Source organism: Hemicordylus capensis, chromosome 2 (genome assembly GCF_027244095.1).
Source record: "Hemicordylus capensis ecotype Gifberg chromosome 2, rHemCap1.1.pri, whole genome shotgun sequence".
NCBI classification, from domain to species: domain Eukaryota; kingdom Metazoa; phylum Chordata; class Lepidosauria; order Squamata; family Cordylidae; genus Hemicordylus; species Hemicordylus capensis.
In genome coordinates this window covers 183,601,306-183,625,399 of record NC_069658.1, presented here as the reverse complement: position 1 = coordinate 183,625,399, position 24,094 = coordinate 183,601,306, and the positions used below count along the sequence as shown (strand labels likewise).

At 44.2% G+C, this 24,094-nt stretch overlaps 1 protein-coding gene across 4 annotated transcripts in view; it reads right to left on the bottom strand.

The window, feature by feature from the left end:
* The window catches only part of MECP2 (methyl-CpG binding protein 2), a 109,759-nt gene that overhangs the window by 46,844 nt on the left and 38,821 nt on the right, over window positions 1-24,094 (bottom strand). Inside the window, exon 1 of one of the 4 annotated variants that reach the window (XM_053288273.1) lies at window positions 17,766-17,857. The exons of the other annotated variants lie outside the window; for them this stretch is intronic. The gene's annotated coding sequence lies outside the window, so the exon portion shown is untranslated. Of the gene's footprint in view, window positions 1-17,765; window positions 17,858-24,094 lie in introns of those variants that run through there. 4 annotated transcript variants of the gene reach the window in all.

Genomic DNA, 24,094 nt, shown 5'->3' with positions numbered 1-24,094 from the left:
TTTTGCCCTGGATTTTCTCCTGTTAAGTGCTAGCACACACACCCCACGCCAGTCCTATCAGCATTACAAGAGGAAAGCACGGATTCCTAATCTCACTGGAACAGATTCCCAATGTAACATTTCCCCTGTAACACTGACCCAACGGTGGCATCTGTGCTGCAAGCACTGGCTATCTTGGGTGAGCTTTGCACAAACACAGGAACATAGGAAGCTGCCCTATACTGAGTCAGACCATTGATCTAACTAGCTCAGTATTGTCTTCACAGATTGGCAACGGCTTCTCCAAGGTTGCAGGCAGGAATCTCTCTCTCAGCCCTATCTCGAAGAAGCCAGAGAGGGAACTTGAAACCAGAGCGGCTACATCCCCTGAGGGCAATATCTGCTGGTCCTTCAGGCTAGCCTTTAAGACATCCTGGACCGGTGGATGGACAGTAAAGGTCCCCTTATGGCTGAATTCTCCCCCAGCGAGGTGAAGAACCTAATCTGAGCCTTGTTCCAGAACACAGAGAGGAGGGTTGCTGTGCTGGCAAAGATCAAATAGGTTTAGTGCACCCCAACATGTCTTCCTGGGGATACTGCAGTTAGCACAGCCTGTGGCCTCCTTCATCCAATCCCCCCGCCCTTTTGGCAATAAAGTAATTTTGTTAAGCGCATTTTTAAAAAGTTGTAATTAATGTTTTTCAGGTGGTTATAACCAAGTAGTCTGTGAGGGGGTACATATGTTTTGATTTATTGAGTTAAAAATACTTATTTCCACATAAAGCTTTTAATTTATTTCAGTATACCCATTAGAACACATGAAATGTTTTTAGTGACCCACACCCACACCCATTAAATAAAGTAGTTAAGTAGTTCAGCTTCTTGGTTGCTTGAAAAATGTATGAGATTACAGTGTAGGAAATTAATGTGGTGGAGGTGTTTTGTTTTACTGTATACGTGGGTCAAACATCATGATCTATTTAGGGCATAAGGAAAACTTGCATAGTTTTTTTTAGGGGGGTGGGATCCTTGCAAATTTTATGCAAACAAGGAATTTGCATGGGAAATTTTCTGATCCCCCCCTCCCCACACACCCTGAGAAAATGGCCCAATTCATATTTTTCCAGAAAATCCACATCTATCTGTTGCCTTAGTTTGGATTTCAGACTCAGCTCAAAAGTGTTTTGGTTTTTTTTAAATCTTCTGTACACAGCAGCACCAGAAGCTTTAGTCAAACAATAGTACATCATTTACTTTTTTAAAATGTATTTTCTCAAACCATTGCTATGTAAACTGCTGTGAGAACTTTCGTTCAAAAGTGATATGTAGAGGGTTACTATTATTGCCAGGGATCCACAAATTTACACTGCACTCTCTAGCCAGCCATTATTTGTGGTTTATTTATTTATTTATGTATTTGATTTTTAGACCGCCCTTACAAAATAGCTCAGGGCGGTACACAAACATCAAAGACCCTTGGTTGCTGAGACAGCAAGAAACTTTCCTGTTGCTCAAAAGAGATTTCTGCTGTTTCTTACCTTCTCAAAAATGACAACAGAAATGAAACCTCTGGGGAGAATATTTGTGTGGTGCTGGGTGTTCTGCTTGCCAGAGGGCTGGGGGCACTAGACACTGGGGTGAGCTGGCATGGATTTGTAGATGCCTGGTTAATACTAACAATACAATTCAAACAGCGCTAATAAGAACATACAATACTTTCTTGAACCTATGTCTAAAGGAAAATAACCTGTGTCCAAATTTCCCCCCTAAAATGATGGGATAGAGCAGCCATAGTTACAAACCAGACAGACACAGTGGCATTTTCTCCTGTCAACAGTATTAAGCTCCATGTTTCATTTTCATTACTATGCTGGCGATTTTATACCAAGATCCTCCCACTTATACAAAGTGCCAACACATCTCTTGCTTTGTTTCATCTATGGGTGTAACAGGTGGGTTGTTACAGTTTATGTTATTTTATTGTGACTAACAGTTGGTCAAGAACTTGACTGGAATTTTATTTTATTTTATTTTTTTGAGAAGCCCATTTGATGCACTTAGTCCGAGAGGCATCTGCCAACTAATCTGGCACAAATGGTGTCCCAATTTAGAGAAAGACAAAGGCATGATCAACCCCCTTTTAATTACAGCCTTGATGGTTCCATTGCCAGTGTCGAGTAGTGCACAGGAGTACCAAGCATGGGATGCTGCATACAAGCAACTTTAAATGGCTTTCCAGAATCAAGAGATAAAGGGATGGCATGTCTAGCCTTGTCCAAAAACAATGACTGCTTTAATGTTTATTTAATACTGTATCATTAATTGTTCTGTTATGTAAACTTGACAGCACTGGCCAACAGTAAGAGGGAAAACTCATAGGCTTTCTTCAACATACCCTGTAATTTGTGGATGTAGAATGGTTGACTATGCAAGGCAAGCATGGGTTGGTCATTCAAGCTAGAATGTCACACAATCCTCTATCAAATAAACAGATTTGATGAAAAACTGTAATTACAGCAGGTGTTGTTCACAATGCCATGTGAGTTTCAATCATGGGCAACAAAAGTTGTTTCTAATATAGCAAGGGAGTAGTTTCTGGGGAGTGGAGAGAAACACGCAAATGCATAGTTTTAGCCATCCAAATAGCCTTCACTAGGCCCAACAGCAACAGGCCTGAATACACAGGAAGCATCTTCAAAGATGAAAGCTCTAGACCAAAGTATACAATATTGTGAATGGTGGTATTTCAATGTAGTGCACAAAATCCTCCACAGCCAGGAGCAGTTCCCCACAGCTTACTGCAATTCAAAGATAGTTCACTGTAGGGCAAGACAACTGTCAAGTGCCAATTCTCGGATACTCCTCTTCTATACACAGGACCCCCCTTGATGGCTTAAAGTTCCAGCTGGACAAGAACATAGCTGCTTATAAACACATCCACAATTGTTTTCTTTAGCCTTCTATTAACATTTCAAAGGGCAGATCTGAATGTGAAGCTCAGCCACGAAGGTCACCATCTTTGAAATAAGTCTACCTCACAGGGTTGTTATGGGTTGTCGTCGGCAGAGTAAGATGGGATATTGCCATGCACACTGCCTGAGCTCCTTGGATAAAGTTGGGATACACAAATAAATGGCAGGGGTTTTTAGCTCTCTCAGAAAACCCATCCTCTCCTACATTCCTACTACCTCTCGTGCCAGATAATATTATGTTATCTATGCAACATAAGGCACAACATCTGCGCCCTAGTTCTCAGTCTTTCACCTCTCCCTGGACAATCCAACCCCCTCCCCTGCCTCCTCCCTCCCCCCCACCTTAGGCCACTCCCTGCCATCTGGGACTGCAGTGGAGGCAGCAAAACTTCCTTACTTGGGACCTCCTGCCGCTCAAATATTTGGTTGGACCATTTTTGGACCATGCACAAGCAAACAGCCCAACCAGACATTTGGGCAGCAGGAGGACCCAAGTAAGGAGGTTCCACCACCTCTGCTGCCACCCCTGCCTTGGTCTCCCCTCTCCCACACGCTGCTGGCCACGTCTCCGCTCCCTTACCAGCCGTTTTGGCCCCCTGCTCTGTTACCCATCCACCCCGCTTTGTCTCCCCACCACCTTAAGGCAAAGGTGAGCCCGAATACCTCCTGGTGGGCTGGAAGAGCAAGGCACTCCGGTGGCGAGGCAGCCAGAGGGACAGGAAGAAGCAGCTACCTCGGCCCCTGGAGACCTGGCAGAGCAACAGAAGGCCCCCTCACTCAGCCTTCCCCCCCACCCCGAGACTTGGCTGGGTGACGGAGCCGATCCAGGCTGCTGATGCCGCTGCTTGCAGGCGCAGTTTCCATTGTCTGCAGCTGCATGTCTTGCCACAGACCTGTATGTATGTACGCATGATACATGCATGTTCAAGTGGCCAGGTTTCCCTTCAATGAATATGGAAGTAAGTGGTCCACCTTTTCCCAATGGTCTCTTTAAACCAGAAGAGCAGCAAACTGTGTTAGGCGACAGAGCAGCAAACTGTGTTAGGCGACTGATTGGTAGAGCAGGGAGTTCAGGCTTCTCACAGAAGTAGACAGAGCCAACAGGTCCAGGTTAAAAGTCTTGCAAAGTGCTCTCCTCTGAGAAACTTACCCTCCAATTCAAATTTTGGGCAGGTTTGGTGACCCTGCAGTCTCAAGAATAGTAGGTTCTTCCAACTAGATGGTCACTACTGGAGAGGTGATCCTATGTCTGCTCTTTGGCCCAAAAGCAATGACCATGAGCCAGGCATGGCATCCCACCATCACTGCCTATGCTAGGGATCTTTGCTAGTTTACGAAATACATTACTATATTGAGCTGTTATTTGGTAGGCTTCTACGGCTTCTGACCTAACCTCACCCTGGCCTCTTGTTTCATATTCTGGCCAAGCTGCTTCAGGTACACAGCTCTCCCATCCCATCAGACCTACTCATGAAGGCCTGGTAGCTTGCTGTTCTACAGATCAACATTGTCAAGAACAACAACTTGCATCCCACATTCTGCAAGATCTTGCCTTCATTGTCAAGGGAGCCAGTTTACAACAACTTTGAGCTGCTCCAACCACAAGGAAACCCAAAAGGGCAGCAGGCAGGGGAAAGCATATAGAAGAAGTTGTAGCTACTGGGCTGGATGGTGTGAGTTCCCAACCCACTTTGAAGGGGGTCCTCCCGTCTCAAACACCTTTCTCTCATGAATATAACATGGACATGTTATTAGGGGAAGGAGAGTTGGTCTTCTGGTAATGAGCATGGAGTCGTCCCCTTGGCTAAGCAGCATCCACCTTGGTTTGCATTTTGATGGGTGACTACATGTGCATACTGCAAGATATTCCCCTTGAGGGATAGGGCCACAGCTCAGTGGAAGAGCATCTGCCTTGCATGCAGAAGATCCCGGATTCATTCAGTGGCATCTCCAGGCAGGACTGGGAGAGACTCTTGCCTGAAACCTTGGAGAGCAGCTGCCAGTCAGTGTAGACCACTTCATCCCCAGCCACAATCTATTGTGGCTGGGGATTATGGTAGTTGTAGTTCAGCAACATGTGGAGTACCATAGGTTGGGAACCCCTGGTATAGACGATAAGCTAGATGGACCAATGGTCTGACTCGGTATAAGGCAGCTTCCTATGTTCCTATAGGGAGCTGTCATGTGGAAGGCAAGGATCTGGAAAATGGGGTCTAGCTTGGTGGAAAGGACCCCATGAACCTGCACCTCTAGCAAAGTGGCTATAATAAGCAGCTGACTGGCATGGAGCCAGCAGGCTTAATACTGCAGGCAGCTTGAAGATTCCCAGCATTGTCTCAAAAACAGACCTGTACTGGCAGACTGGCAGCCCAGGGACTCAATCCAGCCCCAATATCCTCTTTCTTCTTTAAGTACTGCTTCCTTCCTCCCATGCAAGTTGAGGCTCTTTAACCCCTTGACACACAGAATGAACTCCAACAAAAAGCTCAGCTGGAGTAGTTCTCCCTCTCATACTTCAGAGAAAGGGACTAAAGATCCCTTTTGCCTTCATCTCTGCTCACAGTGGGAGTCAATCAGTGGGCAGAGCCAACGTTGCTCAATTCAAAACACGGCACATGCTAAAAGTCAGCTACCAATCATGGGTCTAATCGCATTCCTGCCACTTCTAACCACATGCTCACATTAGTCATATACTGGGGGTGGGGATGAGAAATTTGTAAGTTTTGTTTGGTTTGTGATTAAATGGTCTTGTTGATATTAATTTTATTCTGCATTACATAATTGCAAGCTGCCACAAAAGCCCTGTTCATGAGTTACCCAGAGGAGCAGAACTATATACATTTTTCCCCTAGATGTAGATATAGAAAAGCACTGGGATCCTAATTAACAGATCCATTATTTTGTATCTGTTTTCCTGACAGAGCCAGTAAGTATGGCGGTGATGGGGAACAGTAATTTGACCCCAAAGAAAGTTTCCGGGAAACAATGACTTGTGTTATACAGTGCACCACAGACACAAACGTTAGCAGTTCAAATTGGAATACTATGCGCAACACACCTAGCACAAAGCAATCTGATCCATCTCCTATTTCAGCAAGACACACACAGAAGAATCCCAGTTAAAATGCATCATTTCCCCCTTCCAATGCCAGTGAATGGAACTTCAAGCCTTAAGTGCTGAACTGGATATTGCAGAGGTGTGGCTGCCAGTGAATGCACCAAATGTGGACCTTCTAGTCTCTTCCTGATAGCTCACAACATAAAATACGCAACATCCTCGTGTCTCCAGTTTCCCTGGCCTCACCCCACTTCGATAGCTGTCACTTGCATCGTGTTCTGCTTGACTAGACTGTTACCAGGAAGGATGATATGTTGGACTGCAGTGCTGTTAGCAGCTGCCGCCACACATCCTCATTAGCTGGAAAAGGTAAAGTTGTGCCGTTAAGTCAGTGTTGACTCCTGGCGACCACAGAGCCCTGTGGTTTTCTTTGGTAGAATACAAGAGGGGTTTACCACTGCCATCTCCCGTGCAGTATGCATGTATGTATGTATTTAGTTTCTGTACCGCCCTTCCAAAAATGGCTTAGGGCGGTTTACACAGAGAAATAATACATAAATAAGATGGATCCCTGTCCCCAAAGGGCTCACAATCTAAAAAGAAACATACGACAGACACCAGCAACAGCCACTGGAGATACTGTGCTGGTGGTGGGAGAATCCCCACATTAAAAAGGTGCCTCTTTGCCAAGTTAGCAATATGGTTTATAGTTATTGTTTATAGTAGAGCAGGGGTAATAAGTATGAGATTATGCCTTTAGTTGTAGCTGCTGCCCAAGTCTCTGGCTCAACAGATCTTAATTTCTAATAGGAGACATACTGGCATTGTTCTTTTGGAGAGAAAGAGAAAGCATAAGAGAAACCAGTCAAGAGTAAAACAACAATGACAACATTGACAGAAGGGCCAAGCATTGCCCTTTATCAAGGTTGTCAACCAACCGGGGGGTGGGGGGGGAGGCTTGGATGATTGTTCTTTTCTCTGTCCAACTGCCAGAAAGGTGAGGAACAAAGCATAGTTTTGGGGTGCAGGTGGGGTATTTATTTATCTGATTTCTATACTGCCCTTCCAAAACTGGCTCAGGGCGGTTTACATAGTGAATGAATGAATGAATGAGGGGTAGTGGTGCGTGACTGTCATCTTTAAAAAATTTTTTTTAAGTTATTTGTACTGTAGAAGAAGATAGAGTGTGCATGCAAAGTTGCCCATCCTGCAACATTCTCTCTCTTCCCTTGGGCTCCATCCCTGCTGCAGCCCAGCTTTGGTGTCCAGGCTTGGTTGGGGCAGCTTTTGAAAGAAGAAGCTAGCGATTGAGGGGCGGCAGCCCAGAAAAGGTTAGCAACAGGAAGTAACTGCACAACTGAGCAAAAGCCACCGCTGCTGCCCTAGGGGCAGCTGGTTGCAGGCTGTGTGATAAAAATGGAACAGAGGAAATGAAGAGAGCTGGTCTGGTGCTAGCAAGCATGACTTGTCCTCTTAGCTAAGCAGGGTCTGCCCTGGTTGCATATGAAAGGGAATCTAGAAGTGTGAGCACTGTCAGATATTCCCCTCAGGGGATGGAGCTGCTCTGGGAAGAGCATCTAGGTTCCACGTACCTTCCCTGGCATTTCCAAGATAGGGCTGAGAGAGATTCCTGCCTGCAACCTTGGAGAAGCCGCTGCCAGTCAGTATAGAGACCACACTGAGCTAGACCAATGATCTGACTCGGTATATGGCAGCTTCCTATGTTCCTATGAAATCCTATTCCTTTTATGACACTCAAAGTAGCATACAAAGGTTTTCCAAGCCTGCTCGGTTTCAGCAAGATTCCTACCACCTGTGCCTTCAGACCATCTAACCACAAGGCAAAAATAAATGCTTCAAACAGCAGATTAGAAATGACACTCAGCACACATTTTGTACTTCTGGGGTCTTGAAGTTTTTAAAGTAAGCTATCCCACATAAGTAAAGTATGGAGCCTTCTGGAAGGGCGGTATAAAAGTTTTATAAATAAATAAAATAAATAAGTAGTCACTTAAGGTCAAGTAAGTTGCGGTTCATGCAACACCACAACAAAATGAAGGCATGGAAATGGAATGCCTATTTCAAGATGGCACCTACATTTTGCTTTGTGCTCCAGCGTCAGCATCCAAATATTCAAGAAAAAAAGGAACCATTGCCTGTGAGCTTGTGTGCCAAGAGTCTCCTTGGCCAATTAGTTTGGCTGAGGAGCAATTCAGCTGTTTCCTGCGTTGCTACAGCTAAAGCACAGAAGTGGAGTTTGGGACTTGGAAGACTGGTCTAGAGGATCAGGTGCAGTATGCTAAGAGATTTTTGTTGTCTGAGTAAGTGACTTGTCTTAAACTGAAGGGGATGCAGGTGGCGCGGGGAGAGAAAAAGATCGGAAAGTCTCTGGTTGGGGGAGGAGTGCTTCAGCAAAGCAGAAGGGAAGAGTGGGGAGAAGGGAATTAAGAAAGCAGTAAGATGGAAGGAAAAGGATGGGGCAGTATAGAAAGAGGAAAACATAAAGAGCAAAGGGACTTGAAGTAGTGGTACAAAACACAAATCTAACATTCCTTGAATACACATTTAATCCTTTTCTGAAATTTCACACCAGATTGGAGGAATTGGTACCTTAGTCTGAGATCATATGCTTTCCTTCCCCTGAACACCCCCAACACCATTCCTTCTGAAATGGATCTGAAAACAAAATACCTATTGGTTCAATTTTACAATAGTAATAGAAGACATTTTAAAAGATTCATTAAAAAATTTTCCACCAAGTTTAACTTTTGAATGTGGCTTGGATAGCTGATTATTTCTAAAAATGTTTTAGGAAGTCTTCCCCCTGCTTAATTCCTTGATCATATACAGCAAGCATTTATTCATTTATTTTAATAATTTTACATTGTATATCCTGTTTTTCCTCACAACAACCCTGTGAAGTAGGTAAGGCTGAGAGAGAAGTGACTGGCCCAGAATCACGCAGCAAGTATCATGGCCGAATGGGGATTTGAACTCGAGTCTCCCCAGTCCTAGTCCAACACTCTAACCATTACACCACGCTGGCTTTATGCATGTGACTGGTAATGTGGGGTGGAGACTGCCTTGGTCGGCCTGATGGATGATCTCCAATTGGGAATCGACAGAGGAAGTGTGACTCTGTTGGTCCTTTTGGATCTCTCGGCAGCTTTCGATACTATTGACCATATTATCTTTCTGGAACGTCTGAGGAGGTTGGGGCACTGTTTTACAGTGGTTCCACTCCTACCTCTCAGAGAGATTCCAGATGGTCTGGATTGGAGATTGTCGCTCTTCAAAATCCGAGCTTAAGTATGATGTCCCTCAAGGCGTGGTACTTTCTCCAACGCTTTTTAACATCTACTTGAAACCGCTGGGAGAGATCATCAGGGGATTTGGAGCTGGGTGTTATCAGTATGCTGACAACACCCAGATCTACTTCTCCATGTCAGCTTCTTCAGGAGCTGGCATATCCTCCCTAAATGCCTGCCTGGAAGCAGTAATGGGCTGGATGAGGGAGAATAAACTGAAGCTGAATCCAGATAAGACGGAGGTACTTATTGTGCGGGGTCAGAAATCTAGAGACTATTTTGATCTGCCTGTTCTAAATGGAGTCACACTTCCCCAAAAGGAACAGGTTCGCAGTCTGGGAGTACTCCTGGACTCACACCTCTCCTTGGTTTCTCAGGTTGAGGCGGTGGCCAGGGGTGCTTTCTATCAGCTCCAGCTGATATGCCAGCTGCGCCCATTTCTCGAGATCAACGACCTCAAAACAGTGGTATATTTGCTGGTAACCTCCAGACTTGACTTTTGTGATGCGCTCTATGTGGGGCTGCCTTTGTATGTAGTCCAGAAACTTCAGTTGGCTCAGAACGCGGCAGCCAGGTTGGTCTCTGGGTCATCTCGAAGAGACTATGTTACTCCTTTACTGATGGAGTTACACTGGCTACCAATAGGTTTCCGGACAAAATACTAAGTGCTAGTTATAACTTACAAAGCCCTAAACGGCTTAGGCTCTGGGTATTTAAGAGAGCGTCTTCTTCACTACAAGCCCCACCGCCCATTGAGGTCATCTGAGGAGGTCCGTCTCCAGTTACCGCCAACTCGTTTGGTGGCTACACTGAGACGGGCCTTCTCGGTCGCTGCCCCGAGATTGTGGAATGCTCTCCCTGCTGAGATACGATCCTCCCCATCTCTGGCAATTTTCAAAAGATACCTGAAAACCCATCTTTTTGCCCAGGCTTTCTCAGCTTCCTAATATTTTTGGGTTTTAATCTCTGGTTATTTTTAAATTGTTAAATTGTCTTAAGTTTTTGTATATGTTTTTAACTGGTTTTATGTTATTGTAAACTGCCCAGAGATGAAAGTTTGGGGCGGTATACAAATTTGATTGATTGATTGATTGATTAATTAATTAATTAATGTGGTCTATGGCTCAGCTTACTTTGACTTATCTTATCTGCATGAACTTTATCAGTTCTGGTTTTCCAATTATGATGCGGTTGTAGCTTGGACTTGTGTTGTGGTCTTACAAGATATAAATAAATGAATAGTACAGCTTGACAGTAGAAGTTACCAATCAACTATTAAGAAGACACAATGACCATACCAGAAGTCAGAGGAAGGAAAGACCTAGCTGCTTAAGCACCCCGGAAGTAGATACCAATGCATAAAAATCTTTGTTTAGCAACGTGCAGAACTGGTACCTGAAGATTATTATGGAAATATTTTTATGTTTTTAACATACACATACACAGGTGCAATGGCAGACAGTAACCTGAAGGTACCCAGTTTAAATCACTATTCAGGAAAATTTATATTTGTCATTTTCTAGTAAAAGTACATTTTTTGTTCTAATATACCCTTAATACATATTCAAGCGTAGATGGAGTTTTCATTTTTAGAAGGTAGGTACACTTTATAGTAAGTGTACACATCTCATAATGCTGTTTCATTCAGGCAACCAGGCCTTGCATTTCTTTGTTGCACTGTTTGCATTTTGTACACATGCCTGCCTTATCCACAGGCACAGCAACTTCATCAAAATATTCCCAAATGGGGCCTCTTTTATGGCCTACTGCCATGATAGGCACTTCCCTTCTACAATACAGAATACACTGGGGAAAAGGTTTCCTCAGGACATCATGAATAGTTCTGTTCACTTTTGGTTTCACTTTCTATTCCCCTCCCATATCCCTTCTATTTATATCCCGACTCCGACTCCTCACTCAGATCTACTCATTTCTCCAAATCCTCCATTCATTCATTCACCTTCTTTAGCCCATTTCAAATATTATGCTGTATGAGTTTACAGATGTCTGTACACTAGTACGCATGTTTGTGTGAATGCCTGTACCTGTGTTCATTTTAAAAGGGAGCCTGGATACAGGCCCTTCAAATGCATGGTTCAGATAGGAAGTGTAGTTCTGTACTTGCGTTCAGCATTACATGCGACTGTACCTGTGTACACTCATTGTCCAAGTGTTGAACATAATGTGTGAATGGGCCTAATATATTTGCACTTTTTGAGGGGGGGAGGGCTTGACGGTGTGTGCACTGCATATACACCACCTGCAGAATAGATGAGGTCTGTTATTTCTCAGCCCCATGTTAACTGCAGTTAACATGTTCATAGAATATAATTAGAAATTATGATTAACATTCATGATGGTATCTTTGAGCTAGGTTCTTTTATGAATTTTTAAAAATTAAAATCCTATTTTAATTTAAAAATTCAACTTAAATTTTAAAAGATCAGATTTTTTAAAAATCAGTTTTTATCAGCTCCAGTTCTTGCTTCTCAGATATACTGCTCTGACTGCTTCCCACTCTATCCAAGTCAGCCCAGAAGCTATAGTGGGGAGACAGGGAGAGAGAGAGAGAGAGACTTCTAGCTGCAGCTTCCTAGAATTGCAAGTCTCCAGTTTTTAAATTTCTCCCCTATAGTAATCAAGTGTTCTATCCAGAGAAGGTCTGATCAGTGCTGAAAGATACGATCACTTTGCAGAACTTTTCAAACAATATTCTTATTAATGTTGCTGCAAATGGCATTGGCCTTTTGTGCCATAGCACCAAACTGCTGAATCATGTTAGGACTGTTATCCACTAAAGGGCTTTTGCATAACCAGTTTTTCTCCATTTCAGATATGTGTTCTGTTTTTCCATTTTAACATTTTACATTTTCCTGGATGAATTCAATAAATAGTTATTTGTTTATGATACATCTAAATAACGAGGTGATGCACGATCCAGAACAAACAAACAAAAAACACCAGCCCCACCCATATGTTTATAAACATTAAGGACAGACAAAGGAAAAGAGCGATGAAAGATTAAACATTAACAAGAAGCCAGGATAAATAGAAATAAAGGACAAATATGTATTAAAACAAAGCAACTGTTCAAGCAGATAATTCAAGAGTGAAGAAAGCACTTTGTTGAATGGCCAAGTCAACTCTTAAAGTAGAGCACATACAAACTGGTGTGGCAAAGAACTCCAGAGGTATATGGTGCAAGCAAATAAAAGGGATGAAAGGGAGAAACAGAAGGCTGCGGGCTTCATCTAAACAAGGGTGTGCGCAGATGTACAAAGCTTGGTTGGTTAACTTACTGTGAAGTTTCACAACTCTCCCCTTTTGGGCCAGATGTACAATCTCTCACAGAGAACTGAACTCAGGAACTAGCAATCCTGTTTCTAGAATAAGGCAGCTGTGCAGAGTGCTGATTGGCTGGTGCTTGTGACCCTTACTGCATCATTTTCCTCTCCCGCTCAGAACAGTGTTTCAGGGTTTTGTTTCTGGTTACAGATTCTCTCTCTCTCTCTTTAAAGGCACGAACAAACACTGAACACGAATATTTCAGCAACGGATTTTATTTTATTTTTTAAAACCCCAGCCCACCAAAGGCAGGTGGGAAGGAAGGCAACAAGAAAATTGTTAATAAACACTGTGATCTACAAATACAACAGATATTTATATACTGCTTTCAATGGTCCCCAAGAGCTTTACACCGATATAAATAAATAAAATGGACCCCTGTCCCCAGAGGGCTCACAATCTAAAAAGAAACGTAAGATAGACACCAGCAATAGCCACTGGAGGGCTGCTGTGCTGGGGATGAATAGGGCCAGTTGCTTTCCCCCTGATAATTAAAGAGAATCACCACTTTAAACAGGTACCTCTTTGCTCAGTTAACAGGCTCTAGGATCTAGAGCCAGATACACATGTGTTTTTATTAGAGGAGTGAAAACAGGGGAAGGCAGAGTTTGTCTTGGAGCAGGTGAACACAAAACAAAAATCCGGTTCCTGGGAGGTAGATGTGTTTGTATGTACTCCAATAGTATCTGAAGAACAAAGTGAGGGAGGAACAATTTGTAAGAACTCCTCCCACTGGTGACGATATGAAGTTATGTCCAGTTTTGTAATATTTGGTTAAATAATTAAACTCTGTTCTCTGCAGCAAAATTTGTATTGTTACTGAATTTGAATAGCAGGGCACACTATCTCTGAACCTCAATTTCCCACACACAAAATGGAAATAAAATGTAACTCATAGGATTTTTAGGAGGACAATGACAAATACTGACTGCTTTCACTTTACAGACAGACTGGGCTACACACCACCAAAAGCAACAAGGACTTTCTTAAAATCGTATATTCCTGTTCTTAGGACTATCTAGGATAGCACTTCTTCCCAACTGGAAGTCAGGGTTCAAAGGGATACTTGCTTTCTCCCATTGGTGTAGGATGGATAATTTTCACAACCAGGATGTACAAGAGCAACAGCATTCCTGGCCTAAAGAGAACCTTGTGGTGCCAGGATCTGAGTGCAGAGTGCTGTGGAGAAGGCAGCATCCAGTCTTCCAATCATGATGAGAAAGTGTGAATTCAATACGAGCTCAACAAACCTCTTTCCAATGAGGATCTTCTGCAGAAGATCCTCGTTTTTTGTTCCCATAATACCATACAAAGAAAAACAGCTACTTCAAGGAGATCATGTCACCTCAAAAGTTTGGGGAGGGGTGGGGAGGGGGCAAGTCACCTTCACCCCTTGCAAACTGAGCCCACTCAATTTTAATTGCTGCTACAGAACAAAATGCACAAACAATGACTAATTAAGATAGCCGTTTTCACTGAGTCACTATTCCAGTTCAATACATTTCATTTCAAATCAAGTTTCACTTCTAAACATTAGCACAAATGCAACAAGCTACTGAAAATCGAAGCCATTTAATACATGTAAATAGACTGGAGGTGCACATAGATTCCCCATTTCTTTTCTCACAGAACTGAGGGCCTTTCTGCAACAGCACTTTGACATGAATTTAAACTCTCATCTGAACTGCAGCATCTGTCAGAGTGCAGCCCTAGACTCCCTTTAATTGATTATGGAGAGAGTTAAAGTGATACTGCCTCAATTTTTGAAAAAGTACAAGCTATGTACAGACTGATGAGATAACCCCTGTACCTTATCAAGGCTGTCCTGCAAGGGGGAAAAAAAAGGTCCCGTTTTCTGCTCTCCATAACTTTGCAGGGTGTAGGCTACACGCACACGCACACACACACACAGGCACACACACAGAGACTTTGGGGTGGGGTGCCTTGTACAGTCATCAACTTGTGCAGCTTTGTGGTTGTGTTGCCAGATAGGGATGTAAGGAATGTTTAATTTAGCAAACAAACTGTTAAAATTATATCTCACCCATCCTCGACTGATATAGCTGCCGACAATCTGCACAACAGTACTGGAATAATAGAAGCTCCCACAGAAGAATTCACAGTTCCCATGACAGTGCAAGAAATGCTGCCTACTTCAGCATCTTCCGAGAGCCAGTGTGATGCAGTGGTTAGAGTGCTGGACTAGGACCGGGGAGACCCGAGTTCAAATCCCCATTCAGCCATGAAACTAGCTGGGTGACTCTGGGCCAGTCACTTCTCTCTCAGCCTAACCTACTTCACAGGGTTGTTGTGAGGAGAAACCTAAGTATGTAGTACACCGCTCTGGGCTCCTTGGAGGAAGAGCGGGATATAAATGTCATAATAATAATAATAATAATAATAATACCACCAAACAACCACCAGAGTTTGACTTCCAGCTCTAAAAACAGTTGCCAAAAAACAACTTGCTCAGGCATTACAAGATGTCAATGCTGCACTTGCAGTAATAACAACCAATAATTTGCAAGAAACAAACCAACTAATGTAGAGTGCAGCAACAATAACAACACAAGAGCTCGGATATAAGATCAGTGGACCTGTAAAAAAAGAAAGCAGTACATCACCTAAATGGAAGATTAGATTAGAAAAATAAAATCTCCAGGCTTAGATCAGATGCTAGTAAATTGAAAGATGTAAAAGACAAGAAGCTGAAGAATGAAAACACCAAACAGTATCTGATCCAAAAATATCACCTAGATTCAAAGAAAATTAGAGAAGTCCTGGAAATAATAAAGTAGCAAATAACAGCAGTGTCAAAGAAAATTAGCAGACACGAAGCCAGAATTACACAACACAGGCAAAATCTCCAATTCCAGTCGAATCAGAGATGTTTCTACCAAAGCATAGAAGGAGAAACTGCAAGAAACTTAGAAACACCCAATAAAGAAGAAACAGTGCAATTTTGGGGGAAATTATGGGACAATCCAATAGATTATAATAAAAAAGCAGGCTGGATGAAAGAGGTCAAAAAATGTAACCAACAAACGCAAGATCTAATAATAACACCAGAATTAATAAGTGAAAGAGCAAAGAAAATTAAAAATTGGACTGCTCCAGGCGACGATGAACTGCATGGCTTTTGGCTTAAACACCTAACAAGCCTTCATAAACAACTATCAAAACAGTTCAATCACATTTTGCAAGGAGGTGATATTGAACAATGGCTAACAACTGGGAAAACTCATCTTATCATGAAAGACCCAGCAAAAGGTGCAGTTCCAAGTAGTTATAGACCAATCACCTCCCTGCCAACCATGTTCAAATTATTAACTGGAATAAGAGCAGATGAAGTGATGCAACACTTATTAACTAACAATCAGCTTCCAGTTGAACAGAAAGGAAATTGCCCGAACACCAGAGGCACAAAAGACCAGCTGCTGATCGACAAAATGATTTTAGAAAATTGCAAGAAAAGAAAAACCAATCTAAGTGTTGCATGGATTGACTACAAGAAAGCCTTCGATTCATTGCCTCACACATGGATACTAAAATGTTTAGAAACAATTGGTGTCAGCAAAAATGTTCAGATATTTATTTAAAAAAGCAATGAGCATGTGGAGTACACAGTTAACAATCAATGGCAACACTTGGACAGGTCAGCATTAGAAGAGGCATTTTCCAAGGGGACTCACTATCCCCTCTGTTGTTTGTAATCGCCATGACTCCACTTTCACAAATACTAAACAAAACAGGCCTCGGATACCAAACATCTAAAACATCAAGTCAAATCAACCATCTACTGTACATGGATGATCTGAAGTTGTATGGAAAGTCCCAGTCAGAAATCAAATCACTGCTAAACACTGTCCATATATTCAGTAGCGATATAGCAGTGGAGTTTGGACTAGACAAGTGTGCTGCATTAATAATGAACAGAGGAAAAATAAGAAAAACGGAAGGAAAGGACTGTCCAATGGAAGCAAGATCAAGAACCTGGAAGAGAAAGAACATTACAAATACTTGGGCATTCTCCAGGCTGATAACATGGCACATAGTGAAGTTAAAAGAAAAATTGGAAGTGAATACATCAGGAGAGTTAGAAAAATCCTCAAGTCCAAACTCAATGGCGGGAACACCATACATGCCATAAACACCTGGGCTATACCTGTTATCAGATACACTGCAGGAATAATAGACTGGATCCAGGCAGAGCTAGAGACGCTAGATCGTAAAACCAGGAAAATCATGACCATCAATCATGCTCTGCACCCCCGCAATGATGTTGATAGGCTATACCTCCCTCGCAGCTCAGGTGGAAGAGGAATGCTGCAAGTCCATCAAACAGTAGGAGGAGGAGAAAAGAGGCCTTGCAGAATATATAAAGGTCAGTGAAAAAGATGCACTTCAAAATGGTCAATAACGTGAAACTATTCAACACCAATGAAACAAAGCAGGCCTACAAGAAAGAATAAGTAAAGAACCGAGCAGAAAAATGGAGAAATAAGCCACTGCATGGTCAATATTTGCACAATATAAGTGGGAAATCAGACATCACCAAGACCTGGCAATGGCTTAAGAATGGCAACTTGAAGAAAGAAACTGAGGGTTTAATATTGGCTACACAAGAACAGGCACTAAGAACAAATGCAATAAGAGCAAAAGTAGAAAAATCCACAAAAAACAGCAAGTGCCGCCTTTGTAAAGAAGCAGATGAAACCGTGGACCACCTGTTGTAAAAAGATCGCACAGCCTGACTACAAACAAAGGCATGACAAGGTAGCAGGGATGATACACTGGAACATCTGCAAAAAATACAAGCTACCTGTAGCCAAAAATTGGTGGGACCATAAAATTGAAAAAGTTGAAGAAAATGAAGATGTAAAAATATTATGGGACTTCTGACTACAAACAGACAAACATCTGCCACACAATACACCAGATATAACTGTGGTTGAGAAGAAAGAAAAACAAGTTAAAATAATTGACATAGCAATACCAGGGGATAGCAGAATAGAAGAAAAAGAAATAGACAAAATCACAAAATACAAAGATCTACAAATTGAAATTAAAAGGCTGTGGCAGAAAAAGGAACATTGGCCTTACCGTGAAGGGTTCTTTTTCCTGGTGGTAGGAGATCCTCAGGAAGGGTTAGGAACTGAGCATGCTAGAGACAGAACTGTACCATGTGATTCTTGTGGGCGTAGCTAGCTCCCCAGTTCCAGGATTGTTGAGGGAGTAGTGTCTGACCCGTGGAGAGAGCTGTACTGCACGTAAGAGGTCTGTACTGAGTGTGAAGGAACAGAATACAGAGTAGAGAGCAAAATAGACAAAACGAGATTCGAATTAATTAGGGGAAATGAATAACTTGGTCTAATCTCAGTGCCCTTGAGAGCCGGCTCTATACCTGATATCCCAGCTTAAAATGTAGCTGGGATCCCCTCCACCTCAATAACCCTTAGTTAAGAGCATCCGGGAGGGGCTGAGGATCTCCTACCACCAGGAAAAAGAACCCTTCACGGTAAGGCCAATGTTCCTTTTTCCTCTGGTGGTAGGAGATCCTCAGGAAGGGACATGCCCAAGATAAAGACACCGGTCCCTGGGAGGGAAGGATGCAATTACAGAACTTGTTGCAGCACCGTGCGACCAAAGGCTGCCTGCTGCTCGGAAAAGTTTGATATTTCATAATGTCGGATAAATTGTGTTGTGGATGCCCAGGTAGCCGCTCTACAAATTTCAGACAGAGGAACATGTGCTGAGAAAGCTGCCAATGCGGCTGCGCTTCTGGTAGAGTGAGCCAGTATTCCCCCTGGTGGTGACAGATTGAGAGCGGAATATGCCAGGAGAATACAGGATCTCATCCAGTTTGACAATGCCGCCTTTGAAACCTTGGTTCCCAAGGTGGGAGTATGGAATGAAACGAATAGAGCATCCGATTTTCTGATGGCTTTCGTCCTTCTAAGATAAACACGTAGTGCTCTACGCACATCCAACTTGTGCCATAACTTCTCTGTTGGGTGAACAGGAAGGGGACAAAAGGAGGGTAAAACGATGATCTGGGATCTATGAAACTGGGAATTAACTTTCGGAAGAAAGGTTGGGTCCACACGTAACAACACTGCATCTGATTGAAAAGTGCTGAATTCTTTTCTCGAAGACAGGGCACCCAGTTTGGATACCCGCCGCGCAGATGTGATTGCCACAAGAAAGAGTACCTTGTATGACAAAATCTTCAGTGGTATAGATGAAATGGGTTCAAACGGTGCTTTGGTCAAAGCGTTAAGCACTCTTAAGATTCCAGGTAGGAATTGACGGGGGGAGGTGCCAGGTTGGTAGCGCCACGAAGGAACCTTGAAATATGGGAATGGAGCGATAGCTGCGAGCCTGAGGAGAGTTTGAAAATCGACGCAAGGGCTGAGACCTGTCACTGTAAAGTGGCAGGACAGAGCTGTTTGTCTAAACCTGATTGTAGAAAACTCAGAACCTCAGGGACACCTGCCAAAACTGGGTCAATGTGGTGTGTACGGGCCCAGGTTAAAAAAGCAGACCATGTAGTTTGATATATACAGTGTGTGGATTCCCTCCTAGCAGCTAGTATGGTATTTTGTACTGATGAGGAGTATCCGCTAGCCGCTAAGGACACGCGCTCAACCTCCAAGTGGAGAGTTGTAGCCACTGTGGCTCCGGGTGAAATATTGGTCCTTGAACCATGAGGTCTCGTCGTATTGGTAGATGCCAAAGTGGTCTGACTGCCAGCTCGAGGAGACTGGAAAACCAAGTCCGGCGAGGCCAGTGAGGAGCTATGAGAATAAGCTCAGCCCTCTCTAGGATCATCTTCTTGATTACTTTCATGATGATGGGAACTGGAGGAAAGGCGTAGAGAAGTGCTTTTGGCCATGGGGAGTGAAGTGCGTCCGTCGCTTCCGCCTGGGCGGATTGGTATCTTGAATAAAAGCGGGGAAGCTGATGGTTTTGTGCAGAGGCGAACAGATCCACCTGTAGAAGGCCCAAGATCTGAGTCGTTCGACAAAATACCTCTGGATGCAGAGACCATTCTCCCGGATCGAGAAACTTGCGGCTGAGCCAATCCGCAAGTTCGTTGTCCTCCCCTTTCAGGTGTTCCGCTGAGAGTGATAGGAAATTGTCCTCTGCCCAGCTGAAGAGAAGATCTGACTCCTCCATCAATATCTTCGATTTGGTGCCCCCCTGGCGGTTGATGTGGGCCTTCACTGTTACGTTGTCCGTTCTGATCAGGACGTGTCGATGACGAAGGAACTGCTGAAAGCTGATAAGGGCCAGACGGGCTGCCCTGAGTTCTAGCCAGTTGATGGGTCGTCCCTTCTCCTTCAGAGACCAGGAACCTTGTGTGACTTGTGACCAACAGTGGGCTCCCCACCCCGATAGACTGGCATCCGTGGTTACTATCACTCGCGGAGGTTCCTCCAAGGGATGGCCCCGATTGAGGGCTGGGGACAACCACCAATGTAGGGATTCCCGGACCCGTTGAGTGATCCTGATTGACTTCCTGGAGCAAGCCATGATTTGGTCCTGCCAAGGGAGGAGCAACCATTGTAGAGGGCGCGAGTGCCATCTGGCCCATGGAGTGCAGAGGAGACAGGTAATCATGGACCCCAATGCTTGGGCCAGAATCATAACGTCCTCCGAAGTCTTGGAGAGGAGCGGGCGTAGTTGTTGGGCAACTTTCAGTTGGCGTTCTGGTGGCAGAGATACCGTCCCCTGATTTGTGTCGAAAAGAGTCCCTAGATGAACCAGTTCCTGAGGTGGCTCTTGGGATGATTTACTACGAAGCCATGATCCGCAAGTGCTTGTAGGGTGATGTGGACATCCTTGGCGGCTTGTTCCAGAGTGCGAGCTCTGTGTATGCCCTGGAGGCGGAGATGGGACACCAGGGCTACCATAACCTTGGTGAACACCCAGGGGGCGGATGATAGGCCGAAGGGGAGCGTGTGATACTGGTAATGGCTCCCGTCGTAGATGAAGCGTAGGTGGCTGCGGGAACCCTTTCTGATGGGAATATGCAAGTAAGCCTCCGAAAGGTCTATTGAGGCTAGAAAATCCCCTGACTGAATGGTCTCCTTTATGGTGTGTAAGGATTCCATTCGAAATTTCCTTTTCTGAATGAAATGATTGAATGCCTTCAGATCTAGAACGGCCCTCCAGGTTCCGTCTTTCTTTGGAACAAGGAACAGAATGGAGTAGGTGCCTAGAAAACGCTGGGTATCTGGAACCATTTCGATTGCCCGCATCTGAAGTAGATGTTGGACTGCTTGACGCATCCATATGTGTTTGATGGGATTTGAAGATTTTTGTGTGGGGATGAATTGCTTGTGGGAATATCCTCTGTGATTGCCTCTGAGTTGTTGCCTCCACTGCGGTCAGAAGGCGCCTCTGGGAGGGGTGAATTGTGATTCTCGTGACTGATAGTTCTGACTATAACCGGAAGAGTATGGCTGGTTAAAGGATTGCCTATATGGGCGAAAGGATCTTGCGGAATTACGAAAGGAACCACGAAAACCCCCGCGTGAGTAGGGCATAGCTTTCTTCTTATCCTTAGATTCCACAAGAACCGTGTCTAAAACCGGTCCAAAGAATCCCCCCCCCGCCCCACAAAGGGTGCAGAAGTTAAGGCTAACTTTGATTTGTAATCCACATTCCAGGCCTTAAGCCAGAGGGACCTACGCAACGCCACCCCTGCAACCATAGCCCTAGAGGATTGTTGAATGTTATCCAAACTGGCATCGGCCATTAGAGCAGCCGCTTTGGCTAGTTTATTAATGCCCTGTCGAAGTTTGGGCAATTCAGGAGGAACCATCTGGACAAGCTCCTTGGCTCAAAGTAAGGATGCTCTGGCGAAGATGGAATTGGTCGCTGGGATCTTTATAGAGGAGGAGGAGGCGTTGTGTACTTTCTTAAGGAGAGAATCACAGCGACGGTCCTCCTGGGACTTCAATTGTTCTTGTCCCTCAGATTGAATTGCAGTACCCCATAAGAGGAGGAATGTGTGTGAACCGGGGGGGGGGGGACCGGTCGGGTAGTAAGGGAGGAAGGGTGGGTATGAGAGAAGGTGCGGGTGGAGGGGGGAGTATGGAAGGAACCAATGGAACCACCTTTTTGCGGTGTTTATGTTGTTGTGCTTCATTAGCGGAGGATGATGAAGAGGAAGAGCACCTGCGCTTTCTCTTAGGTCTGTGTGGGAAAGGTCTGGGTATGAAATTGCCCCGCTCAGATAGGGGAATAGCCCTACGCCTGGGGCTAGAATCAAGAGAGGAAGATGAAAGTCTGTCTGAACCTCTCCTGTTGGATGTCCGCCTGTGACTGGTTTTGCTTCCTTGACTTGGGTCTGGAGTAACTGTCCTTGACTTGGGTCTGGAGTAACAGGGGGAACAGGGTCCGTTTGCAACAATGTTAATTGAACTGCAGCTACAGGGGGCTCCTGCAGAATTTCCCGCCTAAAAAATTCCCTTAACCACTTTGTGGCTCTAGGAGAGAACGGATCTTGTTTTACAGGGGAATTTGCGGAAGGATCTGCTCTGTGCAAGTTCTCCTGTGCAGTGCTCCCAGGAGGAGAAGTAGCCCGTGGAACAGCCCCTAATAGACTCTCTTGGGGCGAAGGGTCAGTCACCGGAAGGTTGCCCACCGGGCACCGTCCGCCCAATTTACTTGCCGATCGCTTTTTATGCCCCTCTTTATTCTTCGCGCCATTTGTCTGCGCTTTGGATTTCGATCGGCGGCACACTGCCTGAATCAACAATCTTTTGCTTAGCCGCTTGTGTCCCTCCGCTTTGATGAGGGATTTTGTTTCTTTTTTGCAGTTTGATCTCCCAAATGCTTAGATTTTTTAAAAGCTTTTAAAGTCAATAGCCCGGACGAAGAGGGTTCCGCCACCAGCGCTGCGGTATCAGAGGGCTGGGGAGACACAATGGTGGCGGGAGAAACTGTCAGGGCGGAGTGATTTCCCCGCGTATTGCCCAGGTGCTGCGGCAATACAGAAGCTTCCGACATTGAGCCCTGTAACAGCTCTTCGGCATGTGAAATGTCCATAAGGACTAACGTAAACAATATAAAATCAGAGCGAAAAACTTTTGAGTAACCAATTGAGTCCGAATTTAAAGGAAGAAGTAAGTTTTTGAAAGTTTTGTTATGAAGCCGAATGGAGCTCGAGCTCTCTTCCCCCCCTCGCACACACTAAATATAGAAGTCACGGAAAGACAGTTCACAGAATTAAAGGCAATAGCCACAGACCAGAAAGCAGAATTCCAGAATGTAGAGTACAGGAGCTCTCTCACAAAACGTCTAGTCCCGAGCGAGACAGAACTGGAACTGGGGAGCTAGCTATGCCCACAAGAATCACATGGTCCAGTTCTGTCTTGAGCATGCTCAGTTCCTAACCCTTCCTGAGGATCTCCTACCACCAGAGGAAAAAGACCAAAATAATCCCAGTGGTAATTGGCAAACTAGGTGCAATTCCAAAACAACTTGAAGAGCACCTCAACACTATAGGGGCCACAGAAATCACCATCAGCCAATTACAAAAAGCAACTTTACTGGGAACAGCCTATATTCTGCAACGATATCTATTACAACAGCAACAACACTGAGAATAAAATTCAGCCATCCCAGTTCCTTGGGAAGGACTCGGTGTCTGTATAAAACAAACCAGTCAATAACACCTGACTGTGTAAATAAATAAATAATCTCCGTGAAAATAACAGGGTCACTCAGCAAAATGCTTCATGTTGATCCTGTCTCAGCTGCTTGCTAGCAAGTGTCTCCCAGGTCCTGTTGTCTGCCTCTATGTTCCCTTGTTTTCCAAATCCTTTTTAAAAACTATTAATTGTTTAATGCACTCATTCCATTAAAATCAGCCTTAACGGTTCAACGTTTAAACGTGTAGTCTTTTACATCCCTATTACCAATGTACACTTTCAAAGCCATGTAGCTTTCCGACAAGCTACAGAAGTGCTACTCCACAGGGCCATCTCAGTTAGCCCAGCGTGGCCTGAAGCACTAGGGTGAAATTAAGGAAGAAGGATACTTTATAAAAATTAGATCCAGAAGTATGAGAAGAAGCAGACACCCAAAGGCAAACATGTTGTAAACAATGGGGACCAACAGCACAAAAGCAGGTACTTTAGCAGAGGAAATCATCTTAAATCCCTGCCTAACATTTTTTATGTTACTGCACAGCTGAGGCCCACAAAAAGAATATCTTTGGATAGTCTTGTAATGGCATGCTTGCTACCAGAAGCCAAGATAATGGACAGGATACAGAGGGCTACTTTAGGAATACCCAGCAAGATTTCTAAACATGCCCAGAGAGGGCCAGCAGGTCTCCTTGTGCCATATTGCATACTGCTTTCAGAAAAACTCCATTTCAGAAGTGGCTTGCCTTGTGCCACTATAGAGTGCTCCTG